The sequence below is a fragment of the Terrapene carolina genome, unplaced genomic scaffold (genome assembly GCF_002925995.2).
Source record: "Terrapene carolina triunguis isolate 2854851 unplaced genomic scaffold, T_m_triunguis-2.0 Scaffold30, whole genome shotgun sequence".
NCBI classification, from domain to species: domain Eukaryota; kingdom Metazoa; phylum Chordata; order Testudines; family Emydidae; genus Terrapene; species Terrapene triunguis.
The window spans coordinates 6,609,547-6,631,280 of NW_020664381.1; the positions used below are offsets into that span (position 1 = coordinate 6,609,547).

The 21,734-nt window shown below is 42.0% G+C and overlaps 1 protein-coding gene across 2 annotated transcripts in view; it reads left to right on the forward strand.

Moving 5' to 3' along the window:
• The window catches only part of RUNX1 (RUNX family transcription factor 1), an 83,500-nt gene that overhangs the window by 27,001 nt on the left and 34,765 nt on the right, over window positions 1-21,734 (forward strand). The window lies entirely within an intron of this gene.

The window sequence follows — 21,734 nt, forward strand, 5'->3', positions numbered from 1 at the left end:
TTTCTTTCTTTCTTTCTTTCTTTCTTTCTTTCTTTCTTTCTTTCTTTCTTTCTTTGTGTGTGTGCATGTGGTGGTGATGTTTTGTTTTGTTTTTTGAATGGGTGTATACATGGTTCCTGAGAAATATCTCTAGAAAACCACCAACTGTGCATGCAAAACAGGTATTTGTATATGCAAATACCAGATCTGCATGCACAGTCACCTGGCCGTGTTCAGATTTTACAGAGATCAAGTCGGCATTAGGTTTTTTGAATATGTGTCTGATAGAGTTCTAAGAAACAATATCATTCTGCTGATCTACCTGCTGGTTTAGATCAATTGCTCAGTTGGTATAATAGTTAATATTTAATAAGGTTTTACATTTAAGAGAGGAAGTAAAGAAATCATCGCTACTGAAGCTACATATGTATCTTCACAACTCAAACACATGTAAAAGCCTTTTTGTATGCAATTTCAATTTGTCATAGGGAAGTCAAACATATAAGATGAGTAGTACACACAAGGAAGTTTTATGCACATAGTACTAAAGGGTCAAATTTCATTTTGATAGAGACACATAACTCGCATTATTGCCAGATAATCTGTTGTATATAAAAGAACAGAACATTTGCTACTAAGTACTGTAGTTTGATATCTAATCAAGAGTTTCTTGAATTGCAGCAACTGTTACATATATTTGATATCTGCAATACTCTTTAGATAGTTGAGTAAAATGCAGCAAACTGTTTGACTATATGGGCCTAATCCAGCCCCAGTCAATGCAGTGAAGAGATGCTACCCAGAGCACATGTTATAACAGGCTTATGGGTAAACCTCAGTTTTCCTAAACTGCGTCATGTCACCTGATTTTTATTAATTAGGCTGAAAATTCCCTCCACTTCTAATTCTATTCAGTGTCTCTCATAACATTCAGGCAATTGAGGCAGTACTGAACCATACCTTATTTTTCTATATTCTCTCACTCTTTGTGTTTATGGCACTTTGGATTTGTTGAATCAATTAGATCAAATGCAGTCATCTGTACAAAAATAGCTTGTATTACTGCTATCTGCATATACATATTTTAAGGGGTTCCTTGTAGTACATGCCGTGTGTTGCAGGGATTGAAAATCACACTGTTCCAAGGTCAGGGCTTTGCTATGTTCAGACCTGGACCACTATCAAAAGAAGCACTGCTGGACTGAGGGGATCATGAAAGATGTAAGCTCCAGTATCTTGAGGCTTGCCATGCTTAGAAATAAATAGTTCACAATCAGGTTGCAACTTAAAAAGGAAACATTAGTTCAAAACTTTATTGACATGAGTAAAATTATACACATTCATAAGTGTCTGCGGGATCAGGACATAGCTAACTGCCTCATGAGCATGCCCTTCCCCAGGGTCCCTCAGATATGCCCATTTTCCTTTACACTTTTATTTTTAAACTCTGTACACTTGCAGGTAACATGGGAGGCATATCAGTGCCCATTCTGGAGGCCTGTCCCTGGTGCTTAGCCTTACATATGCTCATACATAGCCTAAGGTTGCATTTTCATTGACGCGCAAATAGCCTTGCCCAATGTGCTGTACCTATTGCAAGGATTTGCTGAATCGGGGCCTAAATAAAGGGGAAGGGGGTTATATTTTTATAGGAAATCTTTAAAGTTATGGTACTGTTTCTGGTCGTCTTAAGGGATGGGCTTTTTTGATTTGTTTTGTATTTTGTAAAAACCTATTTTTACGACATTTAAATTGAGGGTCAAATTTGACTTGACAGTGTCTCTCATCTCTAACTCTAGTGGCTTGTGAGATATTGGCTGCAAACATCACATTGAAATTTAAGTGGGGAATAAAACCCAAGATGGTAATCAAAATAATACGATTTTAAGGTGCAGTATCTCGCAGCCTGCCAGGGCTAGAAACACTTGGGCAGGCACACTACTAAGAGTGCTTTCAGGACCAGTAATCTCTCCCAAGCATTGGTCTTGTACCCAAGGATCAGACAGAAAAATGTCAATTCTCATATTTTACTTTTCACAATAGCAGGCTGGGGCGGAATTAAGGTAGTAATCCTAATACAAAATTTTAATTGTTCTAGTTACCAATGAGTATTAACCCTAAATATTTGAAAACATGAGGAACTTGTTATGGTCTTGTCTTTTCTTTTCTTTTCTTTTTTCTCCCGCCTTCAGAATTACAAGAGCGCAAAATCAGCCTTATAATGGGGCTGTGGTTGCAACATTAACTTTGGAAAGGTTATCCCCTCTTCACAATAAATCAACACACACCTGCACAGTTGATCCTTGAACCCTGATCCTTCAAAACTAAAACTAAAACCACAAGCCTCTACCACTTGAGCCAAAGGAATACCTCTATGAGCTACTTCTTGTATAAATACCTTGATATTCTTTCTAAGATCTTGTCTATGCTTGCAGCAGCACACAGAGTATGTGTAGCTGCATGTCACAGTGAAAGGCAGGCTGTGTCCACACTTGTCACTGCAGTGTGTAGCTACCTGTGGCAGTGAAAGTCTCTGACAGTGGGGAAGCAGCAGGGAAAGGCTCTGGCAACAAGGAGGCAGTGTAAAAAATAGCAGTGTAGACTTTGGAGGTATTGCTTGGGCAGCTAGAGAGCCATGGAGTGTATATACTCTGAGGGTTCGTGTGTATAGGGCACCTTGCTTGCCTAAGCCATGCCTTACTGTCCATACTGCCTGTACACCCTGCCATAAGTGTAGACATACCTTAAGTGGAAATCAATCAATAGAGGGCAACATTTTCACACACAGAACACAGTCCTGCTCCAACAGAAATCAATAGCTAACATTTCCCACTACGTGAATAACGTAGCTGAAGTTGACGTACTTAGATCTACTCACCCCAGTGTCTTCACAGTAGTGAGTCGACAGCTGACGCTCCCCCGTCAACTCTGCCTGCTCCTCTCGCTCCGGTGGAGTACCGGAGTCGACGGGAGAGCGCTCGGCAGTCGATTTATCGTGTCTAGACTAGACGCGATAAATTGACCCCGCTGGATCGATCACTGCCCATCGATCCTGCGAGTAATGTAGACAAGCCCTAACATTAATGGGAACAAGAGTAGGCCCTTAACTCTCATAGAAATCAATAGGTGCAGGATTAGGTCTAAACCTATCAACAACAAAAATTGTTACTAACTTTGTTTTATACTTACAATATAATTACTTTATAGTCATCAAATATAACTAGTGCCTAAGTTTTCCACTGTATGGAAAGTTTAAAAAAGCAGCAACATGCCATTTTTGAGCTAAGAATAAATTTAAGACAAAGGTCAAAATTCAAACCAGGATAATTTTTAATGAGATTTAACTTAAAAAAAAAAAAGAACCAAACACAGATCAACACACTTTCTTCAAACTTTGCAGAAATGTGCTCTCTTGTCTTCAGAGATTATTTGGTCAAAACATGTTTGATGCAAAGTTATAGGGGTGTGGTATTAGGGTTTTATAATGGAAGCTGGCTGCCTCCTTAATTTATGTGTATAGTATGGGCAAAAGGTGAAACAAAAACATGTAATGTGATTTTAAGCTATTTTTGTCAAGTAGAAAAGTACAGATGTCCAGGGATGTAAAAGCATATATTCATTAGCGCCTGGATTTTTTTGATTAAGTATTTGTGATGTGTAAAGGTGTGAATAATATGTCACGTACTACTGTGAGTGCATGCCTGCATAGATACGTACAAAACCAAATTTCTCAGATGTGGATCCTGAAATGCTTGCACAATTATGTACTTTATGGGTACTTGATTACAATGATTGTGCGTGGAAAAGGCCAATTATTTGTTTACTAGTCAATTTGCATATGTAAATACAAGATTTCCAGGTGTGGTAACTGCATGTACAAATTAGTTACAGAATTGTGTCTAGTTTTAATTTCTTTTCTCTTTTTTTTTTTGCTGCATTTCTGAATATGCATATCTATGCAGTGTTTCTTGTAAAATTATCGTAGTGCATAGAGCCAAAGCACAAAAGGACATGACTCTTCCTCCACTACTTTTATTTATTTTCTAAAAGTTTTCATTTTCCGGTTTTTAATAAATGCTTATTTTTAACTTTTGTATAAGAGGGAAATATTCTACACTGGCAAGTAGATAGGATTACCTAAGAGCTCATTTTCAACTCCATCTTCTCTGATTCTATGACTCATAAAGCAAGTTGTGTTTCTGTGAATTTAGTCCATGGGAAAAATCATTAGCAGTATCCAGATCAAGAGAATTGCTCCTGGAAACTTGGTAGAAATATTATGATGATTCTTAAATTAAATATGGCCCTAAGGCTGTCTGACATATGGCTGCTCTTAAAAATTATTTCCCTTCTTTTGACTTCTTTTAGTTCTTCCTTTTGGATTGTTTTAACTATACAGCTCTGAAGTGATTCTCTAGTAGAGCTCTGTGCTGAAGACACTGTGTAAATTCCAAAGGATTTGTAGATTTACGCCAGACTTTTTTTTTTTTTAAGCTGAGTTGTCCAGGCAAAAGCTGAATGTTAAAGGTGTTTGTCCAGCATGAATATATGGTTGTCCCAATTAATTTTGGCCATACATAATTAACTATATGAACTCCTCTCAAAGAGCAGTCTGGGGTGTAGGTTGCTGAGCAGAACTTGAGGAAGAATGTAACAAAGGGCATGTCTGTGCTAAAAACTTAAGTCAACCTATATTAGGTTGACTTACAGCTTACTGGGGTGGTGCATGTCCACACTGTTGTCCTTCAGTCGGTGATATGTGTCCTCACCAGGAGCGTTTCCACTGACCTAAGAAGGGCAATGTGAGGAGCTGCCGGGCTCTCAGCTCCGCTTGCTGCTCCCCAACGGGCTCCCAGCTCCACGCCAGCAGCCCCTCCCATTCTCTGTTCCCTGCTCTCCGCTGCACCCCCCTCCCCTCCCACTCTCAGCTCCATGCTCCCCACCTGGAGCGGGACAGCCATCTGGGCTCTTGACTGCCCGCTCCTCACTGGGAGTGGGGCAGCTGCCCGGGCTCCCAGCGGGTTCTCAGCAAGGAGCCCAGGCAGCAGGCAGCAGCTGGGCTGAGAGTGGGGAGGACTTTCTTGTCAATTTTACGACTCCAGCATGGAGTCATGAAATTGGCAAGAATGACAGCCAAAGGCAGATGTAAGTAATGCAGTGTCTACATGGACATTGCATCATCCTAACTACACCAACATCACCCCTATGCCTCTCGTGGAGGCAGATTTATTATGTTGGTGTAGTACGGCACATGTATTAGGGAGCAAGGCTGTAGTGTCTACGCTGACATAGTTAGGTCGACATAAACTGCCTTATGTCGACCTAACTGTGTAGTGTAGACCAGGGCAAAGAGGCTGGCCAGACAGATATTATCCAATTCTATTGCCAGCTGGCAGCGTTAACAAGAAGACTGAGGCCAGTATTCATTCTCCACCTTTGATCATTTGTGATCCACTTTTGATCAATCAGTGTATTTAAGTGCAGGACAGCAGCTTGTCCAGAGGCTAGTAAGTGATTAAATCCCAGCTGTAAAGAGCAGGGATCAGATCATCCCTTTCCATGGAAAAACCTATGGAAGGTGGCTCTGAGGAAGGAACTCTCCAAGGATCCTCTTATAACCAGGGCCGGTGCAAGGAAGTTTTGCGCCCTAGGCCCCCAGCCCTGCGGCAGCTTCCCGCCCCCCCCCCACCCTGAGGCGCCTCCCCCCCACGGCAGCTCCCCACCCCAGCTCACCTCTGCTCCCCCTCCTCCCTGAGCACACCGCCCCCGCTCTAATTCTCCTCCCCTCCCAGGCTTGCGGCGCCAAACAGCTGATTGGCGCCACAAGCCTGGGAGGCGGGAGAAGTGGAGCGGCCGCTGCAATGGGAGAGGGAGTCTGAGCCGCACGTGTCAGCGCGCTGCCGGCAGCCCAGCCCAGGAACGCTGTAAAAAAAAATTGGGGGCACTGCTTTTTGGTGCCCCCAAATCTTGGCGCCCTAGGCAACTGTCTAGTTTGCCTTAATGGTAGCACCGGCCCTGCTTATGGAGACCTTTTCATTGGGGGATTGCCCCTCCTCCTCTCCCAGGTATCTTTTGTGGGAATTCTCCCCAGGGCTGGAGAGGAGACATTGTGTGTCCGGCCAGTCCATTCCTTCCCTTGACCTATACAGTCTGTTCCTTACTCTCTACACAGACCCTGTATCCGCAGAGCACCTTCCACAGGCCTTGGAGGAGGAGGAGGGTGGGCAGTGCCACACAATTGGATGATCCCTCTCTTCATAGGCACTGACTCTGTGGGTGTTCCGGGGCTGGAGCACCCATGGAAAAAAAATAGTGTGGGCTCAACACCCACCAGCAGCCCCGCAAATCTGCTCCTCCCCCCGAGCCCTCCCGCCCCCACTCTGCCCTGCCGATCAGCTCCTCTCACCCGCCGCCATCAGCTGTTCCGTGCGGGCGGAAAGAGGCGGGGCAGGGGTGGAGGCTTGGGGGATGGGGTGTAGTGGGGACAGGGCCTGAGGCAGAGCAGAGGTCGAGCACCCCCCAGGAACTCAGAAAGTCATCACCTCTGCCTCTCTTTCCCAGGGCAGCTGGGAGATCTGTGCATAAATGGTCCCCTCTGCATTCACATCTGGGATGGATGATCTCACTGGGTTTTTATACAACTACCATTTTTAAACCTTGCTTTAGGGCTTGTATACAAGGAAAAGCTATTGCATTGCTTTGGGACCTACTGTATTGTACAACCTGACTTTACAATATATGTTAGATTTTGTCAAGTGAGGGTTAGATAAAAGCTTTAGGTCCCAAAAGTGAAAACTTATTTTACTAGTTATATTGCATTAATCTGCTAACTCCCTAGACCCCTATAGAGTTAATTTATGATAATACATTAGTTTGGGACTTCTGTGTCTGTCCTCAGTTTCTATTAAACACAGCTTTGACTGAAAGCCAAAACATTTTTCAAGTCTTTCTTTTTGTCTCAATGAACTAAAATAATGTTAAATGCCTTCAAATCCTTTCTTTCCTTCCTTGGAACTGAGACTAACTTTTAAGAAAAGATTTGTATCAAACTGTAATTTAGAAATCACATATGAATAAGTGGCTGTGTCACCATCATAAAAAGATCGTACCCCCCAGGTTTCACTGATTACTTATCAGACCCTTTCATTCACCTGGGGATTTATAATATTTCACAAATTATTTGGCAGAAAATTCAAATGAAAAAATTAAGTGATATTTTTGGCTTGCTAGATAATAAAATGAGAGAGTGAGTCAGAATCTTATTACTTCTATAAAACCAGTTGTGTGCTAAGCACTTCACAGATCATTTGTCCTCTAAGGATCAGCACCCAAAATTGCTCGTTACTTTTAAAAAATCTTGGCCAAGGTACTTTTCCCCTAAGAGCTTCCAATGTAAATAGATCATGTATAGACAAAGAATGCAATGGGCTGCAATGAACACAAATGATTGAACACTGATGTGTGCATATTCTGTATTCATGTATTTTCTTGTATTATTAATACTTAGTGGGGAGTAGGAGTTCTGGGTTTAAATTATGAGTACACAACAAAGACTTTTTTAAACAGCTTATATAATTTTCATATAGAAGTGTACAGCAGCAGTGTGAAATTACAAAACATTCTAGCTCAAATCCAAACTATACAGCTTAATATGTATGTTGTCTTTATATATATATATACACACATTTCATTACTTGTGTTCTTTTTACATTTTTTTCCGTATGTGAGTCATGTTGGAGAAACCATTCAGGAACAGTGACTGAGTTCAGCTTTAAGCAGAATAAAACACTGCACTATGTGAGCATATACAAAAGGAAACATGGCATGCTGAAGAAAAGACATCTTAACAGATGGAAAATGCAGGGCATTCCCAACAATCTATCAGTCGCCGGGATTGCTTTGCATTCTCCCAGAGCAGCAAGGAAATGTTGGCACAAAAGATAAAGTTCATGTCATGCAGATGCTAATTGTCCCTCCCAAGTATGTATACTGCCCATTCCACCGTCTAATTTTTAAAATTATTTTGTTAACAAAATCATTTTGCCGTAAGGCATAATGAGAGCAAGAGAGGTAAAAGAAATAAATTGTGTTGTCAGTTTGTGACTAGTGATAGTATGTTCTGAAAAGAATCTGAATTATGAGGAAATAGGTCTGCCTATGAGACACACATGTTTACATGATGGCACTGAATTATAGCAACACGCTCTACAAGGGCTTGCATTTTAGGACCATCTGGAAGACATCGTTGGTACGGAATGTTGCTGGCTACCTGCTTGGCAGTGGCAGTTTCAGAGGTTAATATTAAGTCAATTCTTCAAAGTCCGAACTGACTTCTCATTGAAGGTGCAATTTCAGGTGTTGAAACTGATCTATAAAGGCCTTTGTGGTTTGGATCCTGGCTACCTGAAGAGACCCCTTCTCCCCTCTCCTTATGTGATACTGCAACAGTTGAGGTGTGCTAGGCCACTCTTCATGATCGTCTCAAGGTTTGAATGTCTTCTGGCCAGTGGCAGGGTGTTCTCAATGGAGAGCCCTTGACTTTGAAACTCACCATCAGGCTGGTAGGGCCTAAGTCTGTCGACTTTCAGGGCATGGAGCAAGGCCCATCTATTCTTAGACCGTAACAGAGTGATATGACTGGTAATTTAGATCTATTCAATGTTGGGTATTTTTCTGCTGTCATTTGTGATAGACACCTATTTTATAACTTTCATAATAATATAAGCAGCTTTATAAATGACACACTGACATGTGTGTTTGCATTTCACTGAGAAAATATTTTATTTTAGGAGTAGGCTAGGTATAGTGACTCGTGATGTGAGACAAGACATGTTCCAGTGGCAAGAGCACGAGATTAAGGGCTTGTCTTCACTATGGGGGTAAGTTGACCTAAGTTACGTGAATAATATGAATAACGTAGCTGGAGTCAACGTAGCTTAGGTTGACTTACCCGGTGTCTTCACTGTGCTGCGTCAATGGGAGACACTCTCTGGTCGACTTCCCTTACTCTTCTCAAAGAGCTGGAGTACCGGTGTCGACCGGAGAGTGCTCTGCCATCGATTTAGCAGGTCTTCACTAGACCCGCTAAATCGATCCCTGCATCAGTGTCAGTATCCCCATAGGGAAGACCAGCCCTAAAAGACAGTAATTCCAGAGTTCTAGTCCTTCCTTAGCCAGTGCATCTATGTGTGGTCTTAGGCAAATCTCTTAACCCTTTTGTGTCTTATATTTTTGTTACCTGCACCATGGTAAATTAATACCAAGACTTTATTTACAGTGAGTTTTTTGCACCAGTGAAGGTAAATTGATGTAGCTTCACTATAGCAAATCCCTAGTGTAGATATGCTACACTGGTATAAGCCATGACTTGCAGCAGTGCAATTTACTGTGGGATAAGTTGTACTAGTGTAAGTCAACATTTATGCTGGTGTAGATATACTTGTGCAAAAAACTTCAGTATAGACAGGATCTACCCACCTACATTCCTAGGTGTTTTAATTAGCTAATTGCAGCACCTACTTCACAAGAGGATCAGTCGACTGTTGTTTGTAAGGTACTTTGAAGATGAAACAAGAAACACACAGATTATCTTCACCGATCAAGTAACCACCCCAAACACACCAAGAAATCTGCTATCCAGGCACTCTGATACTGAGGAACATGCTCCGAGGAGAAAGTCCGGGATACACACCTTAACACACTTAAAACCTCTGGTGGAATGCCCTTGTTAGATGAAGGCGAAGTAGATTGCAAATACCCCGGGAGAACTCGCTTTAATACAGGAGATAAAAACCTCCGACTGCACACTGATAGTTGTCCCCTACACCCCACACTGGAACTCGAACAACCCTCCAACCTCACCAAGCTCATCATTAGAAGCAAGCTCCCCACAGACCAGGACACCAACTCAAAGCAGCACCAGACTCTAGGAATAACAACAGAAGCAAAACCTGCAGACATATCTCCACTGCTATAATGACCAATACCCCCCACAACACACCTTTCAAGATCTATGGGTCATACACATGCCTATTACAACATGTGATGTACCTCATCCAGTGCATTAAATGCCCCAACAACCAACTATGTAGATGAAACAAAACAATCACTACGCTCTCAAATGAATTCACACAGAAAAAAGATAAAAGACAGAAACACCATATTATCCATGGGTGAACACTTGTTACAAAATGATCACTCCATATCTGACCACTTAGTTCTCATCCTCAGAGGAAACTTGCACAACATCTTCATGAGCCTGAGAGCTTAAATTCATAACTCTGATAGACACCAAAAATGATTTGTGTCTCATTACAACAATCTATGGCTGTAGAAGTGCTAACTGCCCACTTCACCTTGAAACAGGTCTGCAACATGTTTTTACTCCTTATCTGTTCCATCTTGTATTTAGCTGTGGCACTCTGAGTCCCTTTTCCCAGACCTGAAGAAGAGCTCTGTGTAACTCAAAAGCTTGTCTCTCTCACCAATAGAAGTTGGTCCAATAAAAGATATTACCTCAACCACTCTGTCTCTAGTTTTGCTGACAGTACAAGTTCCTTTCTTACATGAACAGTAAATGAGAGGATGTCAGATATATAGCAGAGTTGAGGGAGTATAGGGAAGGAGTTGCAGTAAGAATACACTTCGTTATAAAAGTTATTTCAGTTATTTTTTGTAATCATCAGTTCATCCTAATTGATCCATCTTTCTTCAAACTGTTCAATTTTGAATCTAAAACAGTCACCAAATCATTCAATTTCTCTTAAATCTTTTCATTCTTGTTGACCTTATTTCTGTAGTGGGTATTTGCTTTTACAACCATAGTTCTCATTTATTGACGGTGGTGCATATTTTTAAGTGTTTATTTGTACTTGTATTGGTATTCTGGGATCTTCAGACATGTTCAACATTGGTCTAACTTGGCTCCCAATGAAGTCATGGTAGAACTCTCAATAAGGTCAATGGGAGCAGAGTTAGGCCAGTGCCAATGCATTTGAAAATCCCTCCCTAAAAATGCAGTAAATACTCCACTTCCTCACCAGCTGACTCTGCAGCACTGCCAAACCACTGCAGCGCACAGAGGAGAGGTGATCATCATTTATCCAAGGAGAACCTTGTAGTATTAAGGCTGGTGTACAAGTACGTCTTTCTGACTGTTCCATAGGAATATGGGGAAATACCAAGTAGACTTGTGTGTAAGCAAGGGTGTTTAATAGGCAATCTAATCAAGTTATTTTATTTAACATAATATATTTACTTTAGTAGGCAGAAGAAAGAGCACAAAGTAGACAGCTGGATATATACGTGTTGATTGTTCCTTCTCACTTAGGAACCAATCCTATAGAGGAGTGCTGAATACTCTCAGCTTCCACTAAACTCAATGTGAGTGAAGTTGCTCAGCGTCTCACAAGACCGGGCCCTTTAACTCTCTCAGATTTATCGGTCTTGTCTTTCCTTAGTCTTCCTTTTGTTGCTAAGGACCATATTATGATCCTTGATTTAAAGCCTAAAGCAATGAGAGGTTCTAAGCTTCTGTAGGGGCCTTGCGTGGGATCGGGGGAAATGGAATCAAGCCTAGGATGTGCTGTGCAATCAACTAACTGCAGTTTCCAGGCGGCAGCACATAAACTGTCTATGCGCCTACCACATAGGGTGGTTAGCCAATGGATCTATATAGTTTGTGGACCTACTGACGTTGCCTCTGTCCTGTTCTGCATCCTCCCACAAATGCCTTCTGCACTGCTGTTGAGAGAGCTGCCCTGGAGCGAAGTCCAGTGGTGTGTGCCAAGGGAGTTCCACCAAGTCCCGTTGCACGACATTTCCACAGTCCACTTCCTCTCTCCACCTCCATGCAGCTGAACACCTGTGGTTCTTCTGTTTTCCAGGCCTTCTTAGTTATGGGGTTTAACAGAATGGTAGGCACGCAGGGTGAAGGCATAGCTTTGTGTCTGCACAACATCGTTGCTTCTCAGTGAGCAGCCATGTTTTTCACGTTGTGGTTAATTTCCAGAAGTAAAAATGCTTTTATGCTGCAGTCAGAGCTCAACTTGTCTTCTGTTATCAGACGCTGTAGTTGTTTCCTTCATGTAGACACAGACAGAAACACTGGAGGCTGTCATCGTTATATCCTTCTCTGATACTCTGGAATGAACAAGTTCCTGGAAAAAGATTTCTGCTCCAGAGGTGATTCAGATTCTTGCCTTTTGCCTATCAACCACAATGGACAAAATGAAGAAGCAGCTGAGTTTTAACAAATGTTAAAAGGTGTTCCATGGGGGCCAGGCTGTTCACATGTTGGTTGTGCAATGGCCTCTGCCAGTGGAGTTCGACTCCTATGTCCTAAGAGAGGGAGAATGGTGTATAGAGGAGGCTGCGTACGTCTATCTGTGGAGTAACCGAGAAAGATTTGTCTGCCTACAGCACACTCTGTCGATATCTGAAACAATATTAGCCTGCATATCACAGAAAGAGCAACTTGTTTGTTCTCCTTAGCCCTGAACAGGTGAGGAGCAGTATGTACAAATGGAGGAGGGGAGATATGTGAAGGAAGTTAAACCAGCCAGTGATGGAAAGTGCTCCCATTTCTTTGTACAGCATAAAACTTTTGATCCAAAGTATAATAGTTTGAGGCAAAGAACTAATCTGACCATCTTTCTAAGACTGACCAGGAACTGTAAGGCTACGGTGTAACCTTAACACAAACTGGCAGAAAAGTTTAGGTTGTAACATTGACTTAATTACTAAGAATCTGCCTGCTTTCCTGCCTACACACTGCATTATGGGCTGGTCTTGGTTACCTGCTCTACCTATCTTCACAATCTAGCCGCGAACAGTTTTGGTTGACCACATCACTTCCCTGTTGAAAGTTAATACTGTTTGACTCATTCTATGCTGCTAACACCAAGCCAAAGAAAACAAGCTTAAAGAATAACCTGCTTGTATGCAGTTTGGAAACTACTCAGAGGCCCTGCTTTCAAAATACTATACAGTAGCTTACTATATCTCTCTGCAGCTGCAAAGAAAATGAAGGAAATAAAAGTGGTGCAAAAATATAAAATAAAGACTAGGCAGAACCACAAGAAATTTATGAGCTCTCAATGAGCTGGAATCCTGCTTGGGCACTACATAGTATTACTACAGTGGAGGGACTGTTAAGTCAAAGAAGAAAAAGTTCAAGCCATTTCACTGAAAAGTCAGGTATTCTGAACTATTGCACAGCAAAACAATCGTGAGTTAAATTACTTTCCATGTACTCAATGAATGCAAAGATTTATTTATTTATTTATTTATTTTGGTTCAAGGCAAACAAATAGTGTAGCTATTTTTTTCATGGGAGAAGGATTATGTTTTCATGTGTTGTCCAAGTTTGAACGGTAAACATCTACGGTGGGGAAAATTCACTTTTCCTGTTGTAATTCCCCGTAACATGGCTAAGTCTCGGAGCATGAGCAATGGTTATTATAGCAATGAAGGCATAATCCCGTAGTGTAGATGCAGTCAACGCTGATGGAAGGCTTTTTCTGTAGGGGAAGGAATGCCACCTTCCCAAACAACAGTAGCTAGGTTGATGGAGGGACTCTTCCATCTACACAGCTGCGCCGACACTTGGGGTTAGGTGGGGATTGGAATTTTTCCTTACCTAACTTTACGTTTAGGCCAGGTCTTAGATTTTTGTCATTCCAGTTGAGGCAAGGTAGGATCAGGAAGTATATACTGCCTAAAGTAATTAACTCTCCCAGGTTCCCAATCTGGTACCTTTTGCAAGCCCTAAAATGTACTGATTAAATCATTTAACCAAAAAGGAATAACAGTATGAAACTAATGTCTCTTTAGATTTTTACTTTGGACAGAGCTATCATTTTATACTTTTGTTTTGTTTCCACACCTGTTCATTTATTCATGTTGCCAGCAATTACGTCTTAGGCCACATCTACATTCCAGGGACTATTGTTGCATACCTAAGGTGCTGTAGCTCTGCTGGCATAACCCTGTAGTGTAGACACAGCCTACAGCAATGGAAGTGATTTTTCTGTCGGTGTAGGAACGTTGCCGCCCTGAGTGACGGTAGCTAGGTCGACAGAAGCATTCTTCCATCAACCTCACTGTGTCACCACTGGGGGTACACTGGCATAGCTATTGTGCTCAGGAGTGTGGATTCTTCACACCTCTGAGTGCAGTAGCCATGTTGACCTAACTTTTAAGTGTAGACCAGGCCTTAGCCCCATGTCTGGAGTACATTTTTAGGGCAGTTTTTGTGAGGAAAAGTGCAAACCATAAAGAAATAAAGGAGGCTTTTGGCAGTGTGTTGCTCGTGTTCTAACCTTGGCAGGGATTAGCTCTTTTAAAAGTACATATGTTGTGGTTAAAAAAAGTAAGATGAGGGTATAATTTTGCAAACTAATGTAACTTCCATGAACTGATTCTTCTTTAAAACATTCCATATGCTCTGTTGCATTATTGTTACTTCAGTGAGCTGGCCTATTTCCACACATGAACCTTGTGATGCTCCCAACGGTGATGCACAAGCTTGAGTACCAACCTCAGGACAGACGGTTAAAAACCAGGGCACAAACCTCAAATTGTTGGTGAGTTCTGAACTTAGATTTCACCAACCAACTACATCAAATGCAGAACTTCAAGCACTTTAACAGCCTTAACATGGACTCCCAGACAGTCATCTCCGGTACTCCGGTCTGTCTTGCCACCCAGGAGAGCATATCTCTATGATAGATGGCCCCATGTAACATGAATCACACCAATATTCAGGGTACTCCTAATCCCAAAGGACCAGTCACTTACCCTAAGTCAATTGCGCTTTAGGTCTCACACCAGAGACAATGCTTGTAGCCAATCCTCCAGTAAAATATATGAAGATTTATTAAATAGCAAAAGGAAATTAGAGAGGTTTTTACAAGTTTAAAGTAAGCACACATAGTCACACAAATGAGTTACTGTCTTAGATTTCAAAAGGTAACATAGGTTTCTATAATCAGCAAGTTCTATTAGTCCTTTCGGGCTAACCCAGGCTAAGCAGCTGGAGATCTCTTGCTTATGCCTAGAAATACCTTGCCTCTCCCTCCCCTTAGAATCTAACTACCTTTGATTTGGGGGTTTTATGCCCCTCCTGTTATATGCAAACTCAGCTGATGGGAGAAGTCCACTTACATGACTCATGGGGAGAAGAACAGAATAATCTTTTGTCCTTTTGTTGATGGCATCTCAATCCACATGTAGGGAGGGTAAGATGCAGCTATAGCTTGTCTGGTATTGATGGGTCTCCTTTTTGGGGAGTGGCGTAACAATTTCTATAGAAAAGCAGCTCTTCACACCAGTTAGTGTCCCTCTCCTGAATGGCAATTCACACAGTCACAGAGGCTCACCATACAACTGCTCAAATATTACATTACCAAATGGAGCACAGATATTACAAGTGAGATTAATGCATGCAGCAACTCACAAGCATTCAGTAGAGTCTAAATACTAAACACTTTCTTATAATTCCGATACCTATTTTATCAATATTAACTCACAAGTGAGCTAGTCAGATTCCAGCTCTGTATCTGTCAGTATCCAGTTGAAACATGAGGACCTTAGCATGAACTGGCACCTGGCCTGCCAGCATCCATATCCATGTATGTCACCATTCAGTAGAAACATTGGTGGAGGAATGGAAAGCAAAACAAATTCCCTTGTTGTTAAGGTTTAGGTAGGATATATTCTAGCTACCAGTTAGTACTGTAGAGCAGGGGTTCTCAACCATTTTCTTGCTGAGGCCACCCTCAACATGCTATAAAAACACCAGGGCCCAGCAGGGGCTCTGGGCCGGGGAGGGGGGAGGACCCTTGGACATAGGCATAGTTTTACTTCTATTTGGGGGGCAAGGGCTCGAGCCAGCTCTGCATGGCGGGGTCCAGGGAGGGAGCACCACCTCCACCTCCTGACTCACTCAGGAGGCCACCCAGCCTGTCTGGGCTGTGGGGGGATGCAACCCAAAAATGTAACTCCAAGTGGGGACTCAGTTAAAAAAGTTCAAAAACCGCTCAGAGTGCAGGGAGAGGGGTAGCTAGGGGCTGTGTGCATGCAGGGGTAGCTAGGGGCTGTGTGCGTGCAGGGGGGTAGCTCAGGGTGCGGGGACGGAGTAGCTAGGGCTGTGTATGGGCAGGGGGGTAGGACTCCCAGTGCGGCTTCCAGCATTGGAGGTGTGTGCTCGGGCCCCCTGGTGCTTTTGGCTTGTGGGGGGGAAGTTTGCCAGCTTCAGCCCTGCCCCGCTCCCGGCTTCAGGGGCTTGGGGTGGGGGGGGGGTGCCAGCCTTAGCACCGCACCACTCCCGGCTTGATGGGGGCCGCCAGCTTCAGCCCTGCACTGTTCCCAGCATTGGGGGGAGGCTTCAGTGCTGGGGCTCGGGGCACCGGGTTTCAGCCGCAAGGCTTTGCAGCCCCCCTGAAAGGGTTCATGGGCTGCGGCCCCCTGGTTGAGAACCACTGCTGTACAGTTCTTGTCAACCCAACATGTACTTTTTTTTAACAGAATAGGTTTAAACAGGAGGATGGAAAAAATAAACATGGAAAAATAATTTAACACATGTACAAGTTGGATTATCAGGTTGGAGAAATAGAAATGCCCAGACAAGTTCAGGAGCTGCCAGAAAGACAGCTAAGGTTGTGAAGTCTGAGTCCCATAGTAGAGAGAGATCATAATGGGAATGTCTAATATCTATAAATGCTTGCAGATACCCACAAAAATAAACTGTCCTCCCAAAAGGACACCAAATGGGTGAGGTTGGCTATGTGAATGGCCAAAGAAGATGCATCTAGGAATGATATCACAGTATCAGTCAGTTTGTATTTGGCTTTACTCTGTGGTGACATCACTAGACATTCCACTTTAGGTGACCATCTGGATGCCAATGAGTGCTCAGGGGAATGTCACACATACGTAATATCCAGCCTATTCATGCACTTCCCAGCACCCCCAAGTCTGTGGTCAGTTTGGATATTATGGATGACTGACAACTGAATCTATTCAGAATTATAGACACAATGCAAAGCTGTTTGGCATAAAACTGTATCTATCTTGATATTACTACCATCTGGAAGGTGGGCGGTAGGGATGTACAGTACTTTTTTTAAAAAAAACAACCATTATTGCTGCCATGTGCTAAGTTGGATGCATTATTCCCTTCTCCACCCACTTTTTTCTCACTGTAACAATAGTTGGAACTGAGATATAAAACTGAAGGATATTCCTATCTATCTTCTGTAAACCATTATCGTATTGTTTACTCATAAATTGGCTTGGAAGGATTAGCCTTTTAATGGTCAATGTCAGTAAATGTCGATTTCACCGTATGCACACAAACTTGATGGAGAAACAATTCCATTTAGTATCACTGAAATGTATAGATAGGCAAAGAAAGAAAAACGCTGCTTGAGAACTTACGAAGTTTGATTTAAGGATATTTACTTTGCATATTTTGACATGTGATGTTGACAATTTGTGTTGTAATGGTTATAAAGCTTTAACTTTTTGAATTTCAATGTCTATTGTCATGAAATAATTCTTGTCTGACCCTCCCCCTCCCAGTGTACCAAATGGTGAACATTTTAATTGATAAAAATTGAAAAATGTGCTTAAAAATAAACATTGATATTGTCCATCAGAATTATTTAAAAAATAAAAATTGAATTCTGCCAAGGCTACTCTTAAAATAATATGCAGTCTCAAAGAGGAGTTAATGTAGCTTGAGGTTTTGGACTGGAAGACTAAACATATTTATATTTTATATCTTCTCTTCTTTTCCACCTGATTCTGTAAATATAAAGATGAAAGAAGTTTAAAGAAATAAATAATAAAGTAGGTTTAAAGGAAGATAATTCTGGAGTTTATTTCTTTTTGCACACCTCAAGAGGCAGCTAGAAATGCTGACATTGTATCCCTATGGCCAGCCACAATATTAAACACTAAATGAGTAAACATTTACAATTAACATTCAGTGTGCAGAAAAATGGGGGCTGCCAAGATATTTTGTTTTTGTTATTTTCAAAATCCAGTGTTCCAGCCAGATGGACCCGGTCCAAGCTGAATGCTCTACAGTCTCTTAAAGCCTATAAAACTGCATTTTCCCCCATTAAGAGGAAAATGACTTTCATGTTGTATTTCAGTAGAAATATCAGAAAAGTTAGTGTTTTCACTCTGCACCTTATTTCAAATTCTGTGCAAAGAAGATGATATTTAAAAGGGATATAAAAATGTGATTCAACAAAACAGATTGGATACCCTGTTTATTCTAAATAGAGTCCTAAATATTGCATTAATAGCATGACCTTGCAGTCCAGGAAAAAAACGGCAACCCCCTTCTTCCCTCTCTGTGTTCAGAGGACACTTGACACAACAGAGCAGAAGGAGTTTTGAGAAGGCAAGGAATGGAGGATTGGGCCTCAGTGTCAAGTGTAATCTATCATTTGGCACTACAAGCACTGAGCCCAATTCTCCTCTTTCTTACATCAGTTTTCCACCTCACTGATTTCAGTGGAGTTACTTCTGATTTACACAAACTGGAGTGAGACGAGAATCAGATTCTCAGGGCCAAATCCTAAACTGCTATAAAGCACTGCAGCTCCATTAAAATCAATGGAACTGCACCAATTGATACCAGCTGAGGGTCTGGCCCACAAGATAACAAGAAGAAGACTGTTAAATTGACTAACCCATGTGAGGGGAAAACAAATCACCGTCTGGCAAGTGACCTGCCACAAATTATTCTTTTATAACTACAGAACACCTACACATTTTTATGTTCACCCTAATATTATTACCTCTCTGTTATTTTCTCTCTGCTGTGACTGGTTCCCTTTGTTCCCTTTAAACTCAATACTGCCACTATTTTCATGGGCTATAAAGTGTGAGAGGACCGTTTTGTGAATGAATTCCTGTTCCATTATTCTCCACCCTCGCATAGAGAGGAAGGATGGTTTTGTGATTAAGCACTAAATTAGGAGTCAGGAGTCTGCCACTCACTCTGTGACTGTGGGCAAGTCAATTCTTCTTTCTGTGACTCAATTCCCCCATCTATAAAATGGGGATAATAATAAATCCCTCCCTCACAGAGGTGATATGAGGATACATTTACCAATGTGTGCAAACTGCTCAGAGTAAAGCTAATAAATAGATACATCATTCTAGCAATGCTCAGCCCATGCATTTTTATAGCTTGGGGAAACCATTTATATTAGTAATATTTTTCTGATACTGCACATTGATACTATAGGCTTTTGTGAAGTTAAAGTTCTTATATTGCTGCCTGCCAGGGTCATCTAGTAGAAAAAGGCTGAGTAGCTCAGCTGATAAAAAACAACAACAACCCACTTTTGCAGTAAGTGGCACTTACCTGAAATGACGTTTCCAGTGATACCTCAGTAGCTCCCGTCACAAAGCTGCCACACAGAACAAATGACAGTTTCCTCAAGACGGAGCCAGTGGGATCCCGTAATTCTTCTAAATAACATTTACATCAATGGAATTTTAAAAGTCCTGGTTCGAATCCTCCCCTTCTAATCCCTTGCTTTCGCCACAGAGATTCCTGCTGCCAGGCTTTCGCACTAAACTGCACTGCTAATTTACGGCACATCTACGCTACAGTGGCACAGTTGTTGCACATAGACGCATTGCTTCCTACATTGACGGAAAGGGTTTTTTTCTGTCGATGTTGTTAATCCCCCTCTCAGAGAGGTGCTAGGCCAATGGAAGAATTCTTCTGTCGACCTAGCCACGTCTACACAGGTGGTTAGGTTGATGTAAATACATTGCACAGGGCGCACAATTTTTTCACAGCCCGGAGTGACGTAGCTAGGTCAATCTAATTTTTAAGTGTAGACCTGGCCTTAGAGAGAGGATTTTGTGAATGGGCTTAAAGAATCCTAGGTACTGGAGCAGGGGTACTCTCACAGTGCTTAAAGTAAATTGAAACAGGAAGGGGAGTTCTCATCTCACCAGCTTTTATCCAGCCCTCATCCCACTGACTTCCATGGGGTTACTCAAATGATCACCAGGTATCTAGGGGTTGTACAGACAAGCCCTTAATTTCCGTGCCACCGGAATAATATGTGATGCCATGAGAGCAGCACCTGACCGAGAAGGAGGGAGGCTAAATGGGTAAAACATTACACAGAGCACTAAATTAAAAGCATAAATTGATTGATTTGAACTTCAGATTGAGAATAATGTATATTATGGCAATAGACTCTGAATCCTGGCCCGGGGGCCTTCAATCCAGCAGGCTCATGTTTAACATAATCAGAATGTACGAGACATTTTTACATATGCACACAGCTTGCGTGACTCAGTGTGTTTGCATTCATAAACTAAGGACTTGAATCAGAATCCCGATTTGCATTGCTGACAAATGAAAGAAAGTTGTGTTTGAACTATTAAAGTGTTGGATGAAAGTCTTTCTTTTTTTTTTCCCCTTGAAGCCTTCTTAATGATAAAATCACGACTCTATACTGTGTCTTTTTAATTTTTTTTCCCTGGGATAATTTATAGTGCAGTGTGGAATCTGAGAAAGTGCAAGCTGTGCCAAAGGGTCTGGTAGGAGAAAGAAAACTGAGCCAGTGAGATTTGGAACCATAATGCGAGTTATAGAATTTAATTTTAGAATTTCAGCTACTGGGAACTGTTTTTAAATGTACATTTCCCCCCAGAATGAAAAAAAAATGCCTATGTCTTGATTAAAGTGTTGTTAGAGCTGTGTGAAAGAGTGCATTGTACAGTAGGGGACAGACAGAACTTTTCAAAGAGCACTTTCTGTTCGTTTGGTGATATGTCTCAGGTGCAACACTGGTAGCTATATGTTTATATTTTAAACACTGTCTGGCAAACAGGGTTGGTCACTCTCAAACTGGGCCACATTGAAACCAGTGACCTAGAATCTTTCATTTCCATTCAACAACATGGTGTCAGGCTCTAATGATGAGATACTTTGATAGTGAGCTTAATCATATAGAACTGGAAGCAAAGGGACACAAATGGGATGGAAAGTGGTGACAATATGTAAACTTTTAGGCAATTAGTGAACTCCTCTCCACCCCCAGGAGGCGGGAAAAAGATGAAGCAAAGTTGTCCTTTCATGGTGCTCTTGTGCATCTGAACAGGGCTTTCATCCCCTGAACCAATAGACCTGGGAAGTTCTGTGCTGGATCTGTGCCATTCCCTTGCTTTCTGCTTTCTCCAAAGGCTGTCCCTCAAGCACACATACTCCAAACCTCACCCTCCCACCACCACTAACCCAACAAAGTTTTACCAGGAGGCTGGAGCTGGGCTCACCAGGGCTTCCCCCGTGGCCACTGGCCCTGAAACTCCCATGGGATGGTGGCTGAGTTCACTGTGCACTCGCTTACACCACATAAGATAGCAATGAATACATCAGCATTATCTAGCAAGAAGATGTTCTTCAGGGCACAGCAGGGGAGGGGACAGTCCAACCCTTAATGTTTTGGAAACTCCCGATATTAGTAAAAGACACTTTGATTCCCCATAATTTCCATTAGTTAAACACTGTTTCTTCCATTCCTTTCCTGTTTATTTGTAAAGAGCAGTTCCTAAAGCATCCTAGAGCATTATTTGTTTCGGGTTGGGGTTTTATTTCTGTAGTAGCATATACTTGTCTAATTGCAGTGAATTATGACAATCTGGGTTTGAATGCTTGAGGAGCTACTGCAGTACAGGTTTAGGTCAGAGAAGCTGAAAATATGTATTTT